This window comes from Megascapheus bottae, chromosome 3 (genome assembly GCF_031878675.1).
Source record: "Megascapheus bottae isolate mThoBot1 chromosome 3, mThoBot2.hap1, whole genome shotgun sequence".
Lineage (NCBI taxonomy): Eukaryota > Metazoa > Chordata > Mammalia > Rodentia > Geomyidae > Megascapheus > Megascapheus bottae.
This window is the reverse complement of record NC_143511.1, coordinates 50556753-50581544: the sequence shown is the minus strand read 5'-3', so window position 1 is coordinate 50581544 and position 24792 is coordinate 50556753. Positions and strand designations below refer to the sequence as shown.

Genomic DNA, 24792 nt, shown 5'->3' with positions numbered 1-24792 from the left:
TATCCAACTTAGGAGTGTGCCAAAGGGCTTTAAGGACTGAGTAACTCTTGTAAGACAACAGCTACAGGTGCCCAAAGCCCTTCCCAGCACAGACCTAATCTTGAACAGACATTTTACCATGACAATTTGCAAATCATTCCCAACTAGGAAAGGAATTACACGTCTAGCATATCACTTGTCTGGAGAGATCAAAGCTATGACAGTAAAAAGGCTGTACAGTATTAATCAGTGCCGTTTGGACACTACACTCTGAAGAACTGCTGGACATAGAATTTTCTTCAGGTACAAATAAGCTTTGATTCAAAAAGCAGGGAGGGGACCTAATAAAAATCTACCTCATGCAGGATGTGAGCCAGTGTTCTAACATGTACAAAGATCAGCAGGTGACTTAAAAACCAAGAAAACAGGAAGAAGCACTCATACTGACGAGCGTTGCTCAGTCTACATTTACCATGACCCCAGTGGATTGCAATTTAGTCAAAACTTCTATTAATTATCAAAACTTCACTACGGAGAAGGGAGCTTTGGTATAGGCAAATTAAATATGCATATACATATATGTCTTTTCCCACCGATTAGGTTGAATTTTTCTCAAAGTTGATTCCTATCTCTGTTAATGAGAATCAAGTAAACTGTTTTTATACCAAACATTTGCAGAGAAACAGCCCTTATGATAGCACGTGTACAGGCTCTAAGCCTATTTAAGGGCACCACCTCATACAAACATACTGTGGCTAGGACAACTTTCAGGCCTCTTACCACAGATGGAGTTTAAAACACTTACGTAAAATAGCCCTCTTTATTTATGGGGTCACGATCACAGGCAGTCCCATCACAGAACAGACAACAGGGCTCTACTGATTTAGTAGGAAGAAATTATCTTGTTGTTTCCATGCCAAATCAAAGCCAAACTATGCCTTTGCACGTCATCTGTCTACCTCAATATCCAAGTCATTGTCCTTTACATGCTTTCTGTTTCTTTCCTTGGATATTATTTGCCTCATTTCCTCTCAACAAGAAAAATATTCACATGACTGCACCAGTATAATTTTTAAAATAAATAAATAAATAAATAAAAATTTTAAAAGGACAGATTTCTCCCCACAATGGAAAAAAAAAAAAGAGCTCCTCCTCATCTATCACTTATACCACTACAAAACACATTCCTTTTTCTCCTTAGAGTAAGAAAGCCCAGACATTTATCCAGATCTAAAACTGCCCTTGCCTGAGGAACTATGAACCTCCAAGACAAGGGAGGAAATGCTGCAGACAATGGCAGAAGCTACACAGTCCACAAACACTCGACTTTACACCACACCCACTGGTGGAATCTCTTGTACAGTAAACACACATTGCTCTTAGCACCGTTATTTATTACAGATAAAAGAGCAAAGTCATCTGTCTGGAAAGTCAGCTCAGCTCCAAATATGACACACATGAAAGTAGGAGCCAGAAACTAGACAGAGAAGTCTTTTGCTTCCTAAAAATTATCCTTTCCATACACCCTGAACACAGATTTGATTAGCAGTAATTTCAAATAGAACTCTGAGGGGGAGGCGGGAGCAAAATCCAGGGACTCCTTTATATTTCTCTTTGAATCATATCTACTGGTGAAACTTTGGCTTTCTCTTGTAACTGGTAAGGAAAGTCTGACTACAAGGTAAGCAATATTTAATGTCTGAGGTAAAATAACAGAGAAGACAATTATGAAGATTAAGGAAAAGGAGTCTAGCTCCCATCATTGAGAAGCTCTCTACCCTCACCCCAGACAGTGAAGGTGAAGCTGCAGCTGCTCTAGGAACCTCCAGCCACATATCTACCTCTCTCCAGTTTGTCTAAGGATGCCTGGCGGGGCTTATCGCCTAGGCTGACCATAGGAATACCTGGGTCTCCCCTGGTTCATTCTCTGCTGTCTGTTAACCATATTTATATATCCCTCCCTGTAATCTGAAACCAGGTCCCTACCTGGTGATTCATTCTAGTTATCCCAGCACACAGTCCCTGATGCAGGAAGATCTTAAGACCAGCCTGGGAATATAGAGTAAGACCCTGTCAAAACAAAAAGACAAAAAAAAATCATAAACCCAATGTCTAGGCAATTAGTGAATTAAATTCTTTCTCAAGAATTTCTAAGCCATGTATACTCAGTTTGCTTTTAAAGAAAATATTTTCCCTCACTCCCTCACCAAGCCAATAACTGATGAAAGTCAAACAAGCAGAATCTCACTTAGTTTTTAAGTGGCAAAGGTCAAACAGTGCAAGAGGCAGAACATCATTCTTCCAAGCTTGATACCTCATCTCCTGCCCCACTCCCTCTGATTTGTTGACTGTTCTTAGGAATGCAGAGCACACGCTCTGTCTGTCCAAGCATACTCAGGAAGGATGGTGCTGCTCAATGCAGATCCTCCCTATGTAAAATGTCCGGAGCTTGTTCCCATTGTATGTTTTACTTCTTTAAACTCTTCGTAAGTTTGGACAGAAGAGATGAACTGGTGGGTGTATTCTACCTCAAATTTGTTTTCTACAGGTAACTACTCACATTTTCTTATGAACCTCTCCATATATTCATGAAAATGGATTTTCTGAATTGTTGTTGGTATGGGATGAAAGAGAAATGAAGTCTTTTGTTTTAAACCGGCCTTTCAACCTGACAATATATCTTCAAGATCTTTACAAATGACATAACTGCACATGTTTGTGGTGTTTTCTTAGTTCTTTTGTTTGAGACAAGGTTATGTTACATGGTCCCATCTCACCTAGAGCTCATGCTCCTCCTGCTTCTGCCTCCAGAGTGCAGGCAGAACGAGTATTCACCACAACAATGGGCTTGTTTGTAAGCCTACCGATAAAACTAAGGGCTCAAAGAATATTGTTTAAATCAAAGAAACGGAATACAGTTGAGATACATATACTCTCAATGCAGGTTATCAAGCAAGATGAAACGGTTTGGGCTAAGAATAAGAAGTAAGATCTGAAAATAATTTGTGTGTCTTGGAGAATGTTTCTAAGGAAGAACTTAAATAAGTTTAAAGCCAGCATGTGTAGAAAGTTTCCCAAGGTCAGAGTTCTGCAGGTTAATTCCCCTATAGATGTAGACATTGTGGTATGTTTGCCTTCAAAGATTGATTGTTTTATGGCTACAACTCATAAAGCCTATGGTCATAAAACACCTCACTCTCTCTTGGGGGCAGACCTCACTTACTGTGTAAATAACAGTATCAGATTCTTAATTAGCTAAGACCACTTCTTAGTGACATGGCTAGACTTCATTCTGTGCCCAAGTAGCTAGGAGTACTTTTAAGTCCCACATGAAATATGTGACTTAAAACTGAATTAGAGAAATAAAAGGAGAGATTTAGTTTCAGAAAAACAAAATTGTTACATGATTAGAACTCATTAAAATGTAAAGTAATTTAAAAGTAGAAAGAATAAGCATAATAGCTCTTCATTTTTGTTTGTTACAAAGGATTTTAAAGTAGAGAGAGAGAGAAATACGGGGGGGGGGGGTGTTGCCATGAATAACTCCATCAATTTCCCATCTGCTGCCTGACCCCACACTGGCTGCTTATTCTCCAACAGCTGTTTTTGACACAATCCAGTTGCAACTGATTTAACTGTCCTTTCTTGTCAGTTTCTAGTGGTATTCTCCAAATAGGCTATTTGCTTTTATTGAGTCTCTTACAACTTTGTACTCTGCACCTAAATATTGTCTTCCCATCACCTCTTAATTCCTTAATACCCTAAAATGAGGGATTGTGGCTTCCTGGGCCAAGACCAGGATTTAAGCCAAACAGAGAGAAGTTCACATTTTGTTTCTTGGTCATGATTTCAGAGGGGAAATATTACTTCTCAATCTTTTTCCAAATTAAAAATATTTTTACTGTTTAAGTTGTTCTAAATAATTTAAGTAATACAGGCTTACTAAAAAATAAAACAGTTGGGGCCAGGCGCTTGGCGTAGGGTAGAGTGCTTGCCTAGCATGTACAAAGACCCAGGCTCAATTCCTTGGTACCACATATATAGAAAAATCTAGGAGAGGTGCTGTGGCTCAAGTGGTAGAGCTGTAGCCTTGAGAAAGCCCAAGGACAGTGCTCAGACCCAAAGTTCAAGCACCAGGACTGACAAGTGTTTCTCATATGCAGTTGTGAATGCATATAATATGTTTTATGATGAAAACAAACATAATATTTACTGTTCCACACTTGATTGTCTTTCCCTTGAAATCATTCCCTGGAAGTAACTATTCAGCCTTTGCTTCCACATTTATCTATAGTATCCAGATTCTAAGCAATTGTAGAAGTAGAACTCACTGTCATTGTAGTTGGTTCTTGAAGATTCTTTCCTATTTGGTTTTAGATCTTCCTCACTCTACTTGCATCCATTTTCCTCAGGTCTGTCTTCTAGAATGACAAAGAAAATCTATTCACTTTGTCACATAACAGCCTTTTGAAATGCTGAAAGTATTCACATTCCTCTGACTGAAATGAGCCTCTGTTCTTCCTCTTGAAAAAAAAAAAAAACTCTTTTCTCATTACTGCCATTCCAGTAAAAGTACCTACCCTCTCTGCCTCTCCCACCTTCCTAAGAAATTAAGTGAGATGTGTTATGAAGTGAAAGAAAAAAATGTATCATAACATAAAAAGATGTCTGCTCATTGTCTGCGTCCAGCTTTACATTTTAAGCATGTATATGTATAGCAGACTTGTTAAAATCTTTCTTCCCAAATTAACATACTAAAGTTAAAGCCCGGTAACTTAATAACAGTCGTACTTCAACATTTAGTTCTTTCATTTATAAGGTGAGGATAATAATAGTAGCCATGAATGGGGTTGTTCAAAAATTGTGTGAGTTACTAGCAAAGTAGATAAATGTCTAAGTTGGAATCTGGCTCTAGGAAGGAACTATGTGTCAATGGTGGTAATATGTCTAAAATGTACATCATTATAATTCAGTATCATTGAGACCTCACAATAACCTAAGCTTTATTGGCCACATTTCAGATATAGTTTTTTCTTAAAGGTTCAAAGTCAATGGCCCAAGATCTTGGTGGTGTGGGAGTGACAGGGATGAAAGCAATGATAATGATAGTGTGTGGGGGTGGGGATACCAGAAGGTCACATGACAGTGTGTCATTATGAGGTGATTTTTATTTTCTTCACTTTGAAAGTAAATCTTTTTCAGAGTGTCTTTTTAATATTTGGACATCTAAAAATAATAAGATTATTGTTTATAAAGCAAGTCATTAAGAGATAAGATTCCAGTCTGCTCTCCCACAGCCTTGCGCTATGAACTCAAGCAAATCCCTTTGTGTCTTTCTGTGTTTCAGTTTCCTAACCTGTAAAATAAGAAGGGAAAAGGTAAGTGCTAACAATAGTGATGATATACCACTTATGCCCAGGGCCCGGACACTTTACAAAGCACTCTTTACACAGTGGCTCATTAGAAAACACACTGTATCTCCCATGTCCTCAGCTGACCTGAGTTGCTGGTACAGCTGACCAGTCTGCTGCAGAATATTACCACTGACTCTGACCCTGGCCTTTCACAGAAGGCTTCAAAGTCCTCAACGGCTCCTGAGGGTAGCTTCATGCCTCCTCCACGTTCTGACTTACTTTCTGCAAAATAGTTTGAACGCTCAAGTGGTCCTAATAATCAGCAGGGGAGAAGACAAGCAAGAGAAAATGGCAAAGGCATTCATGTTTATAGAATATCTAAACTACAAATTGTTATAATTTAATCTCATTGAATCCTCACAACAGGTTACTTTTTTTGAAATTATTTTTTCATAGAGGTTCAAAGTTAATGTTCAAGGTCACATGGTTACTGATTTAAACCACAATTGGAATGAAAGCCCAGAGCTCAAGTTGCCTCACTGAGATTTGAGAGCTACTAAAGCTGAGATGGTTTGTTGGCTATTGTTTCTAACTTTGACACTGAATTTCAAGACTTCTGAATTTTACCTTATAAACACTGCCAAAGACATGATATGGTGAGGGAAATATATTATTACAAGCTATTAGCCTATAGATGGCAGTATTTTTCTATTATGATTGACAAGCTGACACAACATGAAAGCTTTAATCTGAAAACATCACTGTATTTCAAAGTCATGACCCAATTCTACCTAGTCGGTGACTGAAACTACTACTGAGCAGTGATAATTCTTCCATATCTTCAGTACACAAAAAACAAGCACTTCTGACAGGTGGCCATTGTTCATGAGTTCAATTTTGAGAGCAAATAAGTGCTTGACTCTTTTTTTCCCCTCCTTGTTCTTCTTCATCTTGTATGGATTATAGCCCCACAGGCATGTGAGAGTGAAGTTAGCAGAATATTCATTGCTAAAATGTCCTGAGCCAGTGAACCAGAACTGGCTTGCCTCTTTAAAGGAAGTAGCATAAAGATGAGGGAATAATAAAATTGTGATCTTGAAGTCCAGGAGACTTTATTGTGTTTGGACAGCTCCATTAAATTAAAATCCTTGGCCTTGAATAAGCAAAATCATAAATACAGATTAAGTTACATCTCCATTATCTTCATTGCTATCTTAATTGATGTTAACTGTATGTGGGCATGGCACATAATCTATCACTGTACTTGGGACTTACAATAATTTTATGAGATTGGTATGGTTACTGCACCCATTTTGGATGAGGAAATTGAATACCAGAAATACTATATAGCTTTTCCATTCTCACAGAGAAAAAATAATGATAGCATAATCATTCATATCCCAGTGGCCTAACTCCAACACCAACACTTTCCTAAGTAAATGTCTGATTGCCTCTGGAAAACTGTTCCTATAGGCCAGTATGACCACTAAGCAAGAATTGTTTAATCCTTCCCACAGTATTTTCCTATCCATTTAAACAATCCAATATCAAGCAACTGATGTGACAATGGACACAATAATTGGTGATCCATACATGTCACAGACAATTGTGGGTTGAGATAGCACTAAGCTAATTAATGAATGTATGAAGAGTCCACTTAAGGAATTAAGTTTCACTCTTATTAGTACTTGTACTCCAAATCTCCCTGAGATTTTGTTGTTATTAAGAAAGGCAAGTGAAAACTTAGCCTATGCCTATGAAACAACTATCACTGTTCCTTTCTTTCTCTTAATCAATTTTTTATCCTTCAAGAAATTTCCTGGACTAAAGGACTAGCAAAAAATGAGAACAGAAAGGCATATGCCTAGTTTCCTCAAGTAACTTGTTGAAACCTTGGATATTTTATTTTTTAACTGAGGTGGCACCCATTGAGGTAGGTTTGCTCTTGGGTCAGGGTTGTGGAACTTGAACTCTCAGGCCTGTACATTGTCCCTGAGATCTTCAGCTCAAGGTTACAGCCCTACCCCTTGAGCCACAGCTCCACTTCCAGTGTTCTGGTGACTAATTGAAGGTAAGAGTCTCATGGACTTCAGTGCCCAGGCTGACTTTGAGCCTGGATCCTCAAATCTCAGCTAGGATTATAGGTGTGAGCCTCTGTGCCTGGCAGCAGTAATTTTTTGGGTATTTATCTTCCTACTGAGGTGAAGTGAGGCAGAAAATACATCATAATATGAAAGTGTCTCTCTGTCTCTGTTCCTCTATCTCTGTCTGTCTCTTTTTCTGTCTCTTTCTCCACTTATAGTGTAGCTATACTGTGTCATCTAGGGATAAGCCATTACTAGATGGGCCCAGGAGGATCTGAAGAAGCCCTGCTGAAGGAGTCAGATAAGGACCCAAGCCCACTTCTCTTGTAGCCTCAGCCAAGCTCCTTGGCAATGAGTCTCCAGTGGTCTCGCTGTACTAAGACTTCACAAATGGTTAAGAGTGGTCTCACACAGGCCACCCCTACTTTAACTACACTCTGGGGCTTCTATCAAACGCTGCTTATGAATTTATTTGTCTAATGATTGGTTTTGATGCTAAGGCTGGCCTTGATCTTTGAACTTCTTCCAAAGCCCAAGAGAGCTAAAAATCTGATATTGCCTTGGGTGTGACCTCAGAGGACCTTGTTAATAAACATTCCTTCCTGTTTCCCCACACTGACAAGAGAGGAGGGAAGCAAAGTTGGAGAAGAGAAACCGAGGTCTTGCCAAGTAGCGAACCTCAGCAGGGAGAGCAGAGCTCACTGAACTAAATCAGTCTCATTTTTTTTTCCCTTTTTTAATGGTTCACTTACTGAGGCAAACACTTCTCTGGTCTCTATTAAGCTTCCAAATGGGTTGATGCTTTTTATTTTATTTTGTTTTTTTTTCTTATTTCAATTCTGCTCTCTTGGCTCCATGATTTTAAAGCCTTCCTCTACTTCAGAATTAGGTTGTCTTCCTTCATTTATTTTCTTTTGGTTCGGGGCTTTAGGCAAGCAAGCTCTGAAAGTACTCTACCACTGAGCTATCTCCCCAGCCCACCTCCATTTTGTGAAATAGGGAATCACTGTGTTTCTTTTCATTTTATAAATTCCCTGGAAGGAAAGCATCTGACATCAGAGAATCACTACTTTGGAACTATTAAAATGACTGTTTTAAGGAGTTATTCATATCATTTTAAACACTACCCTGTGTTTGGGGTCTTAAGTAAGCTAAATTATAAGTAAAATACAAATGCAAGTGATATAAACTAAAGGCTTTAGAAATCAACCTTTAGTGTTTCATATCCATAAGGCCCTGAGTTTAATGTCTAGCATGAAAAACAAATTTAAAACAGTAATCAAACTGTAGATATGTGGATTTCTCTCTGTGCTCATCATCGTTAAACACCCAAGACTCTCCTATTATTTTTAATAAAATTCCTTCTCTTTTTTTTTTTGCCAGTCCCAGGGCTTGAACTCAGCACCTGAGCACTGCCCTTGGGCTTTCTCTAGGCTCAGTGCTCTACCACTTGAGCCACAGCACCACTTCTGGCTTTTTCTATGTATGTAGTACCAAGGACTCGAACCCAGGTTTTCATGCATACTAGGCCAAACTCCCAGCTTAGAATTCCTTATCTATCTATCTATCTATTTATCTATCTATCTATCTATGTCTATCTATCTATATAGTGTCTTCATAATACAGTGTAGTTTTTTGTCCATTGTATAGTCAGGATATATAAAGTAACCTTTACAAAAGACTTAGGTGTTGGTGGTCTTGGTCCCCAGCTCTTCAAACTCTTTTAAGAGGTTCTGAAAGCCTAAGTAGGTTGGACCTTCATAAAGAAACTACATCCCTGAAGCAGGTCCTGAAGAGTCTTTTGTTCCTGGCAACTTCCTATCTAGTTCTTTCTTCCTCTTATTCATAATCCTCCCACTATGATCTTCTAAAAAGCACATAGGGCAAGTGCCATGAGCCCAATCCTCTGAGAACATTAGTCAGTACTCATGCTTCCTCCTTTAAGTTGTTTCTAACAGGTATTTGGTCATGGGCACACAAAAGAAGCTGATGGTCTCATTGTTTTAAAAACATTCTATTTGTATATCCTTTTAGCCCTCCTAGCTCCTATTTGGTACTCTCCCTATATTTCAGCAAGATTAATTTTAGCTGAAGTCTCTTCCATATTTGGTTACATCTTCATGCATATCCACGGACATATTATCTATTTTAGCTAAGATATTCAGGAATAGTTGGCTTTGCCATTTGGTTCAATCTGGAGAGTTATGATAGGCTATTGTTATAATAACACTCCAGGAAGTTTTTGCTCTCATTAGAAGAGTATCCTAACTTTTTCTATGGCCAGTGTATTATATGATCTTTCCTCTTCCTACTTCTCCAGGCTCCCTTTATACACTTTGATCCTTCATTGACTTTTTCTCTGTCCACACCAAGGGCAAAGTCATCTTCATTGCTTGCATTTTCTAGTACTACTTTTTCATTTCATTTCATTCTCTCCTTCTCAGTTAGGTCTCAGGACAAATCTCACCTCCTTAGAGATGCCTCCCTCTTGCTTTTCACAGCAAGCAAGATTGTAAACCTTTTATTTTCTATTCTCTCCCTAGAAGTTTTATTTCTATATACTTTCTTCCTAAGCATCAGTTTTTGTTCTAGATGCTGCACTCCATGAAAGGAAAGGCTTTAGCCCTTTACTACTAAAACATGCTTTAAAGAACAGTGTTTGGCACAGGAGATGCACTCATTAATAGATATAGAAGAATCACCCTGGCTCAGCTTCTCACCCACTTAAAGCTCTGAGTTCTAGCAGCCTTGAGTTTAATTAAATATTGAATAAACTACTCTGAATTATTACTGTGATATCCTCCACAATGTCAAAAGCGAAAGAAATTGATAGTACCTAAAGTCATTTGATTCAATTATGGAAAGAGACCAAAGAGGTTACAGAGTGTTGAATATACCCTCTAATTCCATAGATAGTTATCAAACTTTTCCAACAAGATATAATCAACAGCTGAAAACTGAGTTGCAATGCTCAGCAGGAAATCTGCCCAAGAATATAAAGTGGCTCCAAAGGATGAAATATCTTTAAGGTCCTATGATTTATTTTCCAAATTCAGATGAATTTTGCATACTAATATCTGGGTTCAATTTGATATGAAAGAAATCTGCCCTCAAATAGTAGAACAATGTGGGAGAATTGATGCACCTGATGAATGTAACTGTGACCCCCTCTATGCATTATCCCTACAATAAAAAAAAATACCTATTAAACGGCTAAAAAAGAAATAGTATTCATTACACAATTTATGAAATGCTAACCCTAAAGAATACCTTAGTGATAATAACAAAGTTATATATTTTTAAAAATATAGATGTAAGAGGGGCCGAGAGTTTGGCCTACTGGTAGAGTACTTGCATAGCATGCACGAAAACCCAGGTGCGAGTCCTTGGTACCACATACATAGAAAAAAAAGCCAGAAGTGGTGCTATGGCTCAGGTGGTAAAGTTCTAGCCTTGAAAAAGCCCAATGACAGTGATCAGGCCCTGAGCTCATAGCCCAGGACCGGCAAAAAATATAGAGAGAGACAGACAAATAGACAGACAGACAGACAGACATAAGAAAAAAAGAAAAATAGTCCTTCTAATTTGTAAAATGTTAATCTTTAAAGGATGTAATTAAAATTTTTACCTATCCAAAATAAATATGAACATATTTAAGATTTTATACATCATATATGTATAAATATATAAGTGCATATATAATAAAATACATTAATATATAATATACTGCATTGATATTAATATACTATATTATTATATACTAATATAATGTTGCATAATAAAATCTATGAATGCATATATTATTCAATTACTACAAAAAATAAAACTAAATTTTACATTAAAAAATAGGTGGAGAAATAAATGTGCCCACCAAGAAGATATACCCTGTTTACTTTGGAAAAGCATCAAGAATCCCCAAGTACATAATTCTGTCTAAGCTGGTACTCATCTAGCAATGATTCTGGGAGAATCTTAAAATGATTCCAGCTCCTTCATTTGCATTTATCTCCTTCCCCCACACACACCCAAGGGAAGAAATGCTCTGGAATAAGACAATATAAAGTAAGCTCGGGAAGAAAATTTGTGTGAAGGTTTAAGATTTTTTTTTAAAAAAAAAAGGTTTTTATCTCTATATATCACTGTCTTCTTCAAATATCTTTCTTATCTTCCTCTTCCTCCTCCTCCTCTTTTACCACCTCTTTCTCCCTGTTTTGTTTTGGTTTTTTGGGGGGTTGTTGCTGTTTCTTTTATTCAATCTCCACACAGATTCAAAAATTGCCAGTGCCAACTATATTGCAGGTTGTCACAGCAGGCTACTGGGAAAAGTTTTCAATTAGCAATAATCACAGCTCAGATAAACCTCACTGGCTAAGATACTGCGACTTCACAAAGTTCTCTCCTTATTTTTGAGACCAAGTTTTGCTATGTAGCCTAAGTTCATCTCCACTTACCAAATATTGTAATTACAGTCATGCACCACCACACCTAGCTTCAGACCTTTAATTTCACTTCACTCTTTCTTGCCAAGTACTTGATGAGGTAAAAGGTATAAGTTCTTGTCACTTCTAAGAGGAGAGACCCTGCAGTGACCATACACTCTCCCCAGCATCATCCTAATTTGTATAAATTGATCATAGAATTCTCTTTTCATATCTGTAGAGTTTGTAGGAAGTTGACAGCATCATCAGAATCCTACAGACTTTCATTTCCTGTAGAAAAATTCAGAAGAGAAGGAATTCAGCTTATTAAAGCTGGACATTTGGTCAACCAAAACAAAATTTCTCTTTTCATTTGTACAATCTATGGTCATTCTAGAGGAAATCTTCCCCACTCCACTCTCTTACAAAAAAAAAAAAGTAGGAACCAAGATGAATGAGTCAGGGGCAACTTGAAGCTATCAGGGAAACAGAAGCCTGTGAGATAGGACAGTTTTCCAATTCATCTGCTAAAACAAAATAATGAAATAAAAAATAAATCACAAAAACCTTGGGGTCCAAACTTCAGTGAATCTGAATGAAGCTTCCTTTGTCTGATACATTTATACGGTTCAGATGCTCTACCCACTTACACTGAGGATTTAGAAGCACAGAATTCAGGACACCTTGAGTATATCACGTTAGTGGTTACAGTGAGAAGCTGCAAAGACAACCAGAATGTTAAGAGTAAATTAGCCCCTAACTAAATAATATCAGGGAAATTGAAAAGGCATTTTAAATAAAACATTGTACATGGAAAATACTTAGTCTAGGATACTGTAGAAATCCTGAATAATAATTAGTCCTCTCAGAAACCTGACATTTGAAGGCATGGAAGTGAAGTTCATTATCTCCTGAACAAACCAAACCAAAGCATTTTCTCTGGTAGTAATTATGGTACTCACTGCACGAAATATAATGGACTGAGAGTCTCAGCTGCTGCCCAAAAACCTACCAACATTTCCTCTGAGGCCAGGCTTTTCTTTTTTAATATATTTTTATTGTAATTAATAGAAGGGTTACATTACATTCACCAGATAGAAAGTGCATTATTTCACAAACATTGATACCCTTTCTCATTTCTTGGTCCCCATTTCCCTCCCCTGGCCCCTTCTCCTCATCTTGTTTTCTCTCTTCCCTATCCTATTTCAAATAAACAAATATATATATACAATATATCAGATAACAAGGTAAGATAGTGTACAATATGTGATAACAAAAGAGAAATAACATAGTACATTAAGAACAACAATCACACATTATATGGCTCTTGTTTCCATATCCTGGAGGTCTTTTCATTTAGCCTCATCCTATCTGGCTGAGGCCAGACTTTTGTGATTGCTCCCAGTCAATGCCTAAGCACAGGAGGGAAATTGAGGCAAGTCCATTTGTGGGAGATATAGAGCCTTCCTGATAGGTATCTTTGTCTTAAGGATTTCCAATCAACCTTGCTAAAATTTTTCATGAAGCTGAAGTCTGAAGGCCTCTCTGTCTCTCTCCCATATGCCATGAGATAAGTGGCACTGATATTTCCATGTCCTCTTTGCCATGGTGTGAGTCTAGAGGCCACACCACGGGCCCATAGTAATGGAGGCAAGTGCCCATGGCCTGGATTCTTTGAATCTGTCATTCAAAATAAATATTTCTTCTTTTAAATTGTTTCTCTCTGGCATTTGTCACAGTGGTGAAAAACTGACTAGCACAGAAAATTGTAACTGAGAATTGGGTCAATGATGTAACTATCTGATCATGTGGTTCAGAAGCCTTTGGAATTTGTTTATGAGAGGAATTTGAAAGAGTTTGGAAATGGACTAGAGAGAGTCTGGAATGTTGTATGAGCAATTCTGGTTGGCACACAGAAGACTGAATGCCAATAAAAGTATGAACAATATAGTCTGTGCTCATAATGTTTTGGGATGAGCACAAGGACTCTGTTGAGAACTGAACTAGAAGTCATACATATTACATTGTGGCAAATAAACTGTGTACATTTTTTTCATACCCTGAGATTTTATGGGAATCCCAGTTTAAAGCTGATGGTCTGCTTAATCTGATGGAAGAAATTTCAAGGCAGCAGCATTCAGGCTGTTGTACTGACTACTGCTTTTCTCCAGATTTACAATGAGAATTGGAAGAGAAGAACAAGGCAGGTTGGGGAAAAAATGTAGTGTGGTTATGTAAAGTGGGGGCTAAGGAAGACATATTTCCAAAAATATTTGTGACATTAAATTTTTTAAAAAAAAAGCCCCATGCGCCAGGAGCTTGGCCTAGTGGTAAGAGTGTATGCCTAGAATGCATGAAGACCTCGGTTCAATTCCTTGGTATCACATACATAGAAAATGGCAGAAGTTGTGCTGTGGCTCAAGTGGTAGAGCTCTCACCTTGAGAAAGCCCAAGTGCTCAAGCCCTAAGATCAAGCCTCGGGACTGGCAAAAAAAACAAAAACAAAAAAACTATGCTTTGCACAAGAACAACAGGACAGATACATGAAGGCTTCTAGGAAATCAACAATATCCCAGCCATCAACATGCTCTGGAGTGTAAAAGTGCAAACTCAATGAAAGGCTTCCCTTGGGAAAAGTGTGACACTTCTGGGACACACCTAGCTCACAGAAAGTCACCTAAGGAAGTTATTTCCCAACATTCATTTGAGTGTGTTCAACCATCCAGGCACACAGAGGTCATTGCAAGTTTGGCATGACACCATGTATGATTCTACAATACAAACTGTAGAATTTGGAAATGATTCCCCGGATACTGCTTAATTTAATGTTTATTTATAGCTGAAACGCTAAGTTCACAGAAATCAGTTCTTGTGGGTCAATACTGAATTTGTGGAAGGTAGGATGGAAGCAGCAGAAAATGCCCTACTAACCAGATGAAATGGAAGAGAAAGGGGATAAACAGTGGGACAGGGGAGCAACAGTGATACTCACTAGACATTATGTTGGAAATGAACTTCACAACTTGGGGCAGCGGAGGGGGGGGGAATTGGAGCAGAAGTAGGCGAAATGAGAGTGTGGTTAACACTACTCAAAAAGAAATGTGTTTATTACTTTACTTATGTAACTGCAGCCCCTCTATAAATCAACTTTACAATTTAGAAAAAAAGAGTATAATGGAAAATAAGTGAGATCAGGTAGGAGAGATTCAGGGAATAGTTCAAGGAATTCAGGAATAGAGAAACTTAAGCTAGAATCAGTGCGGCACAGACTACTTCTGAAGTGATTAATGGGTATTGTTCAGGTTTGGTTTTTCATTGTTTTGTTTTGTTCTTTTGTTTTTGGTGCTGATAGTAATGCTTGGTACTGGCACTGGAACTCCAATCACTTTGCACTCCTTTTGAATCAAGCTGGCATTCTACCACTTGACCCACAGCTCCCCTTGTACTTGTTTTTTACTGGTTGATTGGAGGTAATATTCTCATGAGCTTTCCTGCCTAGGCTGGCTTTGACCCTCAATCCTTAGATATCTGCCTCCTAAGTAGCTAGAATTAACAAGCATAAGGTATCTGTATCCAGCTGAATGAGGCCCAATTCTTTGGCTGAATAATAGCAGGCAATACTCCTTGTTCATCCCTGTCACCTATATCTGGTAGATATACGATATTTCACTTGATCTTTCTCATAAAGACTGCTCTTGAATCATGTTTATCCCCAGATTCTCATCAGTCTTAAGCTGAGTTCCTACTTATGCCTTCCATAAGCACTCACAAAAAACTTGTCAAGAATAAAAGTTTTGTGGCAGTAGTGTTAGAAAAATGATGAAAAGCACTTAAATTCCATTTTCCATTTCTATCTAGAAGAGGCATTGATTTCTTCAAAAGAAGAAAAAAGCCAACCAAAATAACTCTACACAGACTAATCGCTACAACCTTTATATCACAAGGACAATTAAATAAAGAACCTTTCCTTTGGAGCCTTATCACTTTGGTCCAGCTGATAGGGAAAGTGGATCTCATGGCTGAACTCTTGAACCAGGAAAGGATCAGTCCAAAGTTTTTGTCAGGTGACATGACCTACTAAAGTATTTCTATTCCTTAGCTTACCTTTGTAACTGCTTCTTATTTGCTCTGGAGACTGTGGCTACATTGCTGAGGCTGTCTCAACCAAGTGGTTTGCTCCTGAGAGAGGAAAAAAAGAAAATAAAGGAATCTCTTCAATACAGGATTAACTAAGAAGAAAAGAAATGTAGTCTACCAAATTATTTTTTCCCTTCCTTCTTCCTTTGGCTTAGTTTTTCTTGGTTTGGAGCTCTTCCACAAGTAAAAGGGCTTGCAAATAAAACCTATACTTTTATATTCAGACTCATTGATATTCATCACCTGTAATGGGTGATAACATAAAAATAGAATCTTGTCATTTATTCACTGACTGCCATTCACTAGTTGAAGAAGTTTCATAGGAAATGTTTAATTAAATGTTATCAATTTGTGAATTTCTACATCATGAATCTACTCCAGCAGGGCACCAGTGACTCACATCTATAATCCTAGCTACTCAGGGCTCTGAGATCAAAGAATCATGGTTTGAACACTGCCCAGGCAGAAAAGTTCCCAAGAGACTCTTAAATCCAATTAATCACTCAAAAACCAGGAATGACACAGTAGCTGAATGGAAGAGTGCTAGCCTTGAGCACAAAGAGGCTCAGGGACAGGGCCCAGGCCCTGAGTTCAAGCCCTGCAAGTGACAAAATAAATAAATAAATAAATTTCCATTTATCTAGGTGCATAAATGATTTCTCTAAAGGAATAACTTAGTGTGCAAAGCCAAGTTTATGCTTCCCTGTTTCCTCTTTATGAAGGGAGCCTATCTTTGAAGCCCTACAGCAGAAGAGTAGCCAGGCTTAGGTAGGTTAGATTTGCAGGTTCACACCATAAAAGGCACAGTCAATAATTATTGAGTGTACAAGTCATGTGCATAGACAAATGTTCAAATAATTAGAGTGAACTCTCTTTTCAACTAATCTTTTGTCAGAAACACTGAAGTAAACAGAGCACTCAGTATGCCTCAAGGAAATATAAAATGCGATCTTCATACCTCACCAAGAAGGATAGTGACTTCAGAATACTATCATAATAAAGTGAAATTCCTTTTTAGAGATTGATTCTTTATTACAGAAAACAAGGCAGGAAAGAGAAGACACCAATGCATCCTAGAAATGCATCAAAATCACATTTTTCAATCTCAGAAATAACCTCAGTTGAAAAAAAATAATTTTAAAAAACAAAAGAGTCAGAAAAAGTGGGCATTTGGGGTTATCAGTTGGTTTCTTTGCTTGTATTAACATTCCTGTTGATAGCTGCTTTGTTCCTTAGACCTTGAAACAAAAATTTCTTCATTTGAACTATGGAATGCTTTACCTAATGGCACTTGTTCTTTCTCTGTCCTTCCAAGTACATACTGTCCTCTGCTTCACTGTAAAACTAAATAACACTGTCAACATATACCTCATATGGAAAGTCCTACTGACCGTGAAAGAACAGCTCACAGTTCCAATCTCTGAACCATTCTGGAAGATTCGGATGACCAGTCATTCCCCTTTGCCAAGAACCAGTAAATTTCATGTGCAGTCTCAGGGTAGAGGAAGTCAGGACAGAAGAAAACAGCTTAAGATATCCTCCCTTGGCCCCTGATATGGAAGGAACAATCATCTAGTAGACACAAATGATCATTGTAATCCCAAGTACAAGGACTTAGGGTGTGGGAACGGAAGTTCAGCCTGGAATTTGAAAGCTAGAACTGCAAGGTAAGAGATCTGAGAGCTTCAAGTGGGGAGGGTTTCCAGCATTTCAGGGGAGTGTGCTTTGTTTGTTTTTCGTCTAGACGAAGATTGCAAAGGCTTTGGAAATATGCTTTAGGCAAGAAGACACCCTGGGGTTGTTTTCTTTCTCCACTTAGAGCCCTGGGTAATAATGCATATGCCAGTGCCAGCACTCAAAGCTGACCTACAGCCACAGAGACTGCTGCTCTTTTTCGCCACAGCCAGTCTGTCATCATGATGCCTGTCACAATTTTCTCAAGACCCCTTCCACATCCCAAACACTACTCATGCCTTTCATGTTGCAAATGTTATAATATTTCTCATCTGAACCAGAGAAGTCATCTCCTAAAGTTCACCCTCCTAGAAGCCTCTGATACACAGGCCTTACTGCTTTCTAAAGATCAAGCTTCATCACTACCTTGCTTCCATTTTTTAGTGGTTTCTAGTAGCCATCTGGTTTAAATATGACTATTCTAAACAAGTTCTGAAAAGCATTCATCACCATGGCTCAAATCCCATCTTTGCTACTAACAACTTGGAAATGTTTCTTAATATCAAATGAGGATTCCAAAAGATCCTCATCTCATCTATTAGGTGGGATACTAGTGGCTCTTTACAATAGTCCTTAGATTTTTTTTTCCTTTATTGAGATTGAGTAATTACATGCATAATCATTTTTACACTCACACTTATTTGGGTCATCATCCCCTAATTTTTTTAAATTAGGCGAATTACTCCTCAGCACTGTACCTTATCTTTGGTAAACTTTGACTATTATTATTATCATTTCACAAAATTATTATTACTACTTACTGCTTACAAAGACATCTCAGAACTTGGCCATAACTTCTTCCTCTCCCATTCATTGTCTGTCACGCTACCATCCTATCAATAATCTCAAATCCTGCATATGAAACACATATTTTATGCTAGCACTCAATGCTAAGGGATTAGCATTTATTTATTTGGTCCGTCATGAGGCTTGAACTCAGGGCCTTGGCACTGTTCTTGAGGTTTTGTGCTCAAGGGTAGCACTCTACCATCTTTGAGCAACAGCTCAACTTCTCCTTTTCTAGTAGTAAATTGGAGAAAAAATGTCTCATGGACTTTCCTACCCAGGCTAGCTTAAAACCACAATCCTCAGAACTCAGACTCCTAAAGTAACAAGGAGGACAGACAGGCATGAGCCACTAGCACCTGGTTTACATGCATTATTCACTCTTCAGCAACACTGCAAGGTTAGTACTCATATCCTTACTTTATTGTTGGTTTTTTTTTAGGTTTTTTTTGTCTTTTCTTTTTTGGCACTGGGGATCGAACCCAGAACATTGCACTTGGTAGGCAAGCGCTTTACCACTGAGCTACATCCCAGCCCTATTATCCTTACTTTAAAAATAAGGAAACTAGCTGGGTGTCAGTGGCTCATGCCTGTAATCTGAGCTACTCAGGAGGCTGAGATCTGAGGATTCTGGTTCACAGCCAGCCCAGACAAGAACGTCCAGGAGACTCTTATCTCCAATTAACCATCAAAACATCAGAAATGGAACTGTGGCTCCAATGGTAAAGCATTAATTAGCCTTACGCAAAAAAAGTTCACGACAACACCCAAGTTCCTAAGATCAAGCCAGGACTAGCACAATAAATAAATGAATAATAATAACTAAGACTCAACACAAATGTGTTATAATCTTCTCAACATAAACTTGCAAACAAGTATAGAGCATATAATTAAAGTCAAAACTATCATAATCCATATCTACTTTTTTACCTCACGATAGCAACTTTATATGACCTGATTTCCAAGCATTTGTAGACCTTGGTGCCTGGCTACCTCAACAAACAGTCAATATCAGGAAGGCTATGGGATTTCCAAAGTTATTAAATATAGCTACTGTACAGTTCACTGTATTATAGCATGCATCTTTGGAGGTTTTTGTTGACATGTAAGTTCTGCTATCCGTAGCTGCCATGTAGAGATCATATGAAGAAATCATACAAAGATAGAAGTAAAAAGAGGTCATCTTTCAATCACCCTCAATAAATACTGCATGGCCTAAAGAGGATCTGTCTCCACCAAACCTTGCCCAAACTGTCCTGGGCTAACCAATGATCTTGATTATTTAAGCTATTAAGTGTTAAAGCCATTTTGTTACATGATAATAAATATCAGAATCAGCATAATAAATGCAGAAAAGCCAGTGGCTCATGCCTATAATTCTAGCTACTTAGGAGGCTGAGATCTGAATATCACTATTCAAAGCCATCGGGGGCAGGAAAGTCAATGAGATTGTTATCTCCAATTAAGCACCAAAAAAAAATCCATAAGTGAAGCCATAGCTTCAATTGATAGTGTGCTAGCCTTGAGAAAAAGAAAAGAAAAATAAAACAGCCCAGAAATAGTACCCAGGCCTGAGTTCAAACCCCAGGAACAGCACAATGGGAAAAAAAAAAAAACAATCCATGGAGACATCCAACATTAATTAATCACTTCCATTAGCCATGGTGATACACAAACAGTAGTCTTTGCAAATGCAGCTGCATATATCTGTAAGCCATCCTCACCCCACAATAACCACCTACCATGTCATTTAAAGAATTCCTTGGAATGTAACTGCAATCCCCCTGTATATCACCTCAACAATAAAATAAAATTTAAAATAAATAGATAAATAAATTTATATATTCAAAAATAAAATTCCCTAGCTGCTAAGAGTCATTGTAGGTGTTGCAGTTTGAATCAACTTTTCTCAAATCTGCAAATGAGTGGTAACACCGCCAAACCTCAAGCCAAATTATCTAGGCTTGATTTTCTGCTGTTACTGTTGTTCTTTTTTCGTTTATCATTGTACTTAATTTATCACAGTACTTAATTTCTCTAGACCTCTGTTCTCTTAAAAAGTAACTCATAATAAAACCTTCCTTTTAGCCATAGTGTAGAAACTCATTTACATTTCCAGAAAAGTTCTGTCTTCAATAAGAGTTCAATATATATTGCCCTATTTAAAGCATTGATTACCCTGCATTAAAATATATTTCTCTATTTCTTTCTCTGAATTCTGGTTATTTGATAATATGAAAATTATATTTCTAATGTATAGTACTTGGAATATGCAAAATACATTTTATATAAACAAATGGATGAATGAATAGGCAACTATAATTTAGGCTCCAATTAATCTTGTATACACAGCATGGAAGAGACATCCATAGGTTTTGAGACCTGTAGACACAGTGTCAGTGCACTAGGTGTATCTCCAGAGGGAATTCAATTCTTCTCTTTTTCTAGTGGTGCTACAGAACCACAAACATTACTATAAAACTCCTTCCTTTTGAAAGTCATAGCCAGAGTATCTTCAGTTCTGCAAGGGAACAATCTAAGCCAGATGGCAGTACTGTAAGGAAAGCTGGTGTTAAAATATCGTAGGCCTCCAAATATACAGTTTCTGTCCTCTCCTAACACTTTTATAACATGCCATCTAATGTCTGACCTTGCCAAGTAAAACATAGTTAATCTTTACCATGCCATTCCCCTTTATGGACTCCACAATAGGGCTATACCATATGGTGGCTATGCTCTAGAAAAGGACTCTGCTCCTGCCTCATGAAAGGGTTTGGGCTACACTAAGCAAGCAATTTACCTCTTGCCTCATGCATGTTTTTATCTGATTGATTTCTGCTCAGTGGAAAAAATGGAGAGAAATTACTAAACATTAATATGATTTTTCATATATTTTATTATAATTAATAGAGGGGTTACAGTTATATTCGCCAGATAGATGGCATATGTGATTTTTAATTCTAAAGGAAGAGGGTGTTTACATTTCATTTCAATTTCACTGTAAGATATCTATATTTGCCAGCTTGAGTTGCAAAAACTGTCACTGGAAACTCAATGTTATCAAGTACATCATTGTCATTCTGGTACATATTGACTTTAATATACCAAGAAAAATACGAATTAGTCCATCTTACCCTCTTGCCTCAGCATAAAAAGAAAGCTCAAACTGTTTTCAAATGAATAAATTCCAAGGACTTGATTTAAAAACACATAGAGTTTATCTTGTTGTCATTATTATAGCTTCTGTGCTTGTCATAACTTTAATCATGTGTGCATTCTTTCTCGGAAGGAGCTGTTTGAAGCCTTCAGAATGCTGAGGTTTGGAATGATTTCAGAGGCATGCCACTGCATCTTCTGATTGGACAACAGCTCTCGAACGATGTGGGCCTTTTGCTGTTGACTCACCAGAGGGTAGCAACTTGGAGGCTTGATGTCAGCTTGCAAGAATGTTAGGCACTTTTCTTGGCCACCACCCTCCTGCACCACTACCACCACCACCCCACACATGCACACCCCATTTCTAGCTAAGGCTGTTTGGGTTTAGCCTCTGACCAGCATCCTTCCTGAGCTTCTCACTGCATTCTGACTGCCATCTTCCAGCAACAAGAAAAAAATGCAAATCTTAGTTGAGCAACACTTCCAGCTACTTTTCTCTGGGGATAACAGTATAAACATCCAGTTGAATTGAGGAAATGTGGGAGAGTGGGTATGGTTTTCTGGATGCCTGTATAGATTATGCATATACATGCGCGCGCGCGCGCACACACACACACACACACACACACACACACACACACACACATTTTATTTAGAAGAAAACAATTAGAATACATAGTAACATTGACTTGAACAAGATTTCTAGATTCTAAATGGATAGTGTGCTATTTGTCCTAATTACTCAATATGCCTCAATTCCTCTACTGTTCTAACTCTTCCATCTGAGGCCTAGAACTATCTCAGATCTTTTTTGATCCAAGCATCATAATTAGACAGGGGCTTTCTGGGAGGATGGGCTCTCTTGGTGTTCAATGAGAAATGCCTCCCACTCTTTGAGGCCTAGCTATGTGAGTACCTGTTTTTAAATACTATAGTTTTACATCCTCTTTCCTCTTCCCTGAACAATCCCTTCATTTAGCAGAAAAGAATCTTCCCTCCATGTTAACTAATATGCTCCAGTGTTTAGTAGTGAGAATATTAAGAGCTAGAATATCTAAGACTATGCCAGAGGTCAAGGAAGCAATTGAACAAGATGGAATCAATGACTCACAGAAACTATGTCATCCATAATTCACTTTGTTAATGTATGAGGGTCTCAGAGTTTAAGGCTATTTGATTGCCTTGGTACACTAAGATTCGGAATAAAATTCTCAATAATTTTATCCTCATTCTATTTTTTTACCTAATGAATGTAACAACCTCAACTTCCCATTCTGTTTAAATGTCCTCCAGAATTTTCTAGTTATGAAATCGGGTAAATATTGTTTCCCCTCTCTCATCTCCTTTCCAACCGAATCAGCCAAGCCTGCGGGTGTGATTTAATTTGGATTTCGATGAAAGAAATCCCAGGGGAAAGACTAAGGGAGAAAGGGAGAGAGCAATAAGAAGCTGGCTGCAGAGACCCAAAGGAACACAGGCTCAATGGTTTCCCTCATTTGTAATAATTAGTACACACCTAGGACTCTCCTAGCAGAGGATTACAATAACACAAAACCTAGATACATAAGGTCATATAGGATGAGACTAAATGAAAGGATCTGCAGGATATGGAAACAAGAGCTTTATGTGATTGTTGTTCTTTTTTCATATATTTTTATTGTAATTATTTTTTGTCCTTGTTGTTCTTAATGTACTATTTACTTCTCTTCTCTTTTGTTGCCCTTTGGTTGATCTCATATTGCTACTGTCTGACTTTGTTATCTGGCATATTGTATATATGTTTATTTGATCATTTGAATTAGGAAAGGTAAGGGGAAAAATAAGATGATTAGGAGGGAGTGGGGCGAAGGAAATGGGGACAAAAACATGAGAAGGGTTATCAATGTGTGAGAAGTAATGCACCTACTATCTGGAGAATATAACTGTAACCCCACTATATATTACAATAAAAAAGAAGTTGGCTGCAGAGACTGGAGTGATGTCACCACAGCCAAAAAGCACTTGAAGCCACGAGAAACGAGAAGACATAGGAAACAATTTCTCCTGCAGATCCAAAGTTCTGTTTTCAACTTGACTTGGATTTTATGACACGAGAACTATAAATAAATCCCTACTGTTTTAATGCCATCATATCACAGTTATTGGTTATGATAGAAAACTAATGCAGTTAGACATTCAAATGCCTTATATAGGTAATTATGTAGGTAATGCAATGAGGAAGCAGTCTAGGTACAGAAAATACTCTGGTTTTAGATTCCTGCACAAAATGTCATATATCATATGGTTCCATTTATATAAAACATCCACACTGTTAGCTCATGCCTATAATCCTACCTACTCAAGAGGCTGAGATCAGATAGTGTCATTCAAAGCCAGGCTGGGCAGAAAAGACTATGGGACTTTTATCTCCAATTAACCAACAAAAACCTAGAAGCAGAAGTGTAGCTCAAGTGGAAGAATGACTGATTGTCCTGAGCAAAAGTAGCCAAGTGAGAGAATGAGGCCCTGAGCTCAAGCTCCAGGACAGGACAAAAAATAACATAAAATATTCAAATATACCCAAGAAATGAATTAAAAAACTATTTAAGATGGGATAATTTTTTCAAATTGTAAAGGTGATGTACAGAGTGGTTACAGTTACATAAATCAGGTAATGAGTATATTTTGGGGGGGGCAGTCCTGGGGCTTGAACTCAGGGCCTGAACACTGTCCTTGGACTTTTCGTCAAGGCAAGTGCTCTACCACTTCCAGCTTTTTCTATGTATGTGGTAACAAGGAATCGAACCTGGGTCTTTGTACATACGAGGCAAGCACTCTACCACTAAGCCGAACTCCCAGTTCGAGTACGTTTCCTTTTGAACAGTGCTACTTCCTCCCTTGATTTCTCCAAGTTTTTACCCTGGGATGGATTGACTGAGATTAACTCAAATTATCTGAGTATGCAAGATCTTAATTACAGTAATGAAAACATTTCTAAACTATTATGATGATGGATTTTGTAAATTTTACTAAAAAAAACATTGGATTGTGAAGTTTAAAACAATAAAATTGTTATATTCAAGTTATACCTGAATATGATTAAGCTATAAAACATACCCAATAAAAATACTTTCTCCTTTAACTCATAAGTAATCTTCCAAGAAA

At 37.8% G+C, this 24792-nt stretch overlaps 1 long non-coding RNA gene and 1 other non-coding gene across 4 annotated transcripts in view; both read right to left on the bottom strand.

Moving 5' to 3' along the window:
* The window catches only part of LOC150065478 (uncharacterized), a 118330-nt gene that overhangs the window by 22611 nt on the left and 70927 nt on the right, over window positions 1-24792 (bottom strand). Inside the window, exons 2-3 of one of the 3 annotated variants that reach the window (XR_016534776.1) lie at window positions 15940-16014; window positions 4321-4400 (exon numbers count right to left, since the gene is read on the bottom strand). This is a non-coding gene — a long non-coding RNA (uncharacterized LOC150065478). Of the gene's footprint in view, window positions 1-4320; window positions 4401-12414; window positions 12554-15939; window positions 16015-24792 lie in introns of those variants that run through there. The other 2 variants (XR_016534777.1, XR_016534778.1) reach the window with 2 other exon arrangements.
* LOC150065479 (U4 spliceosomal RNA) lies at window positions 11673-11811 on the bottom strand. Its single transcript, XR_016535030.1, has one exon. It is a non-coding gene; the product is annotated as a U4 spliceosomal RNA (small nuclear RNA).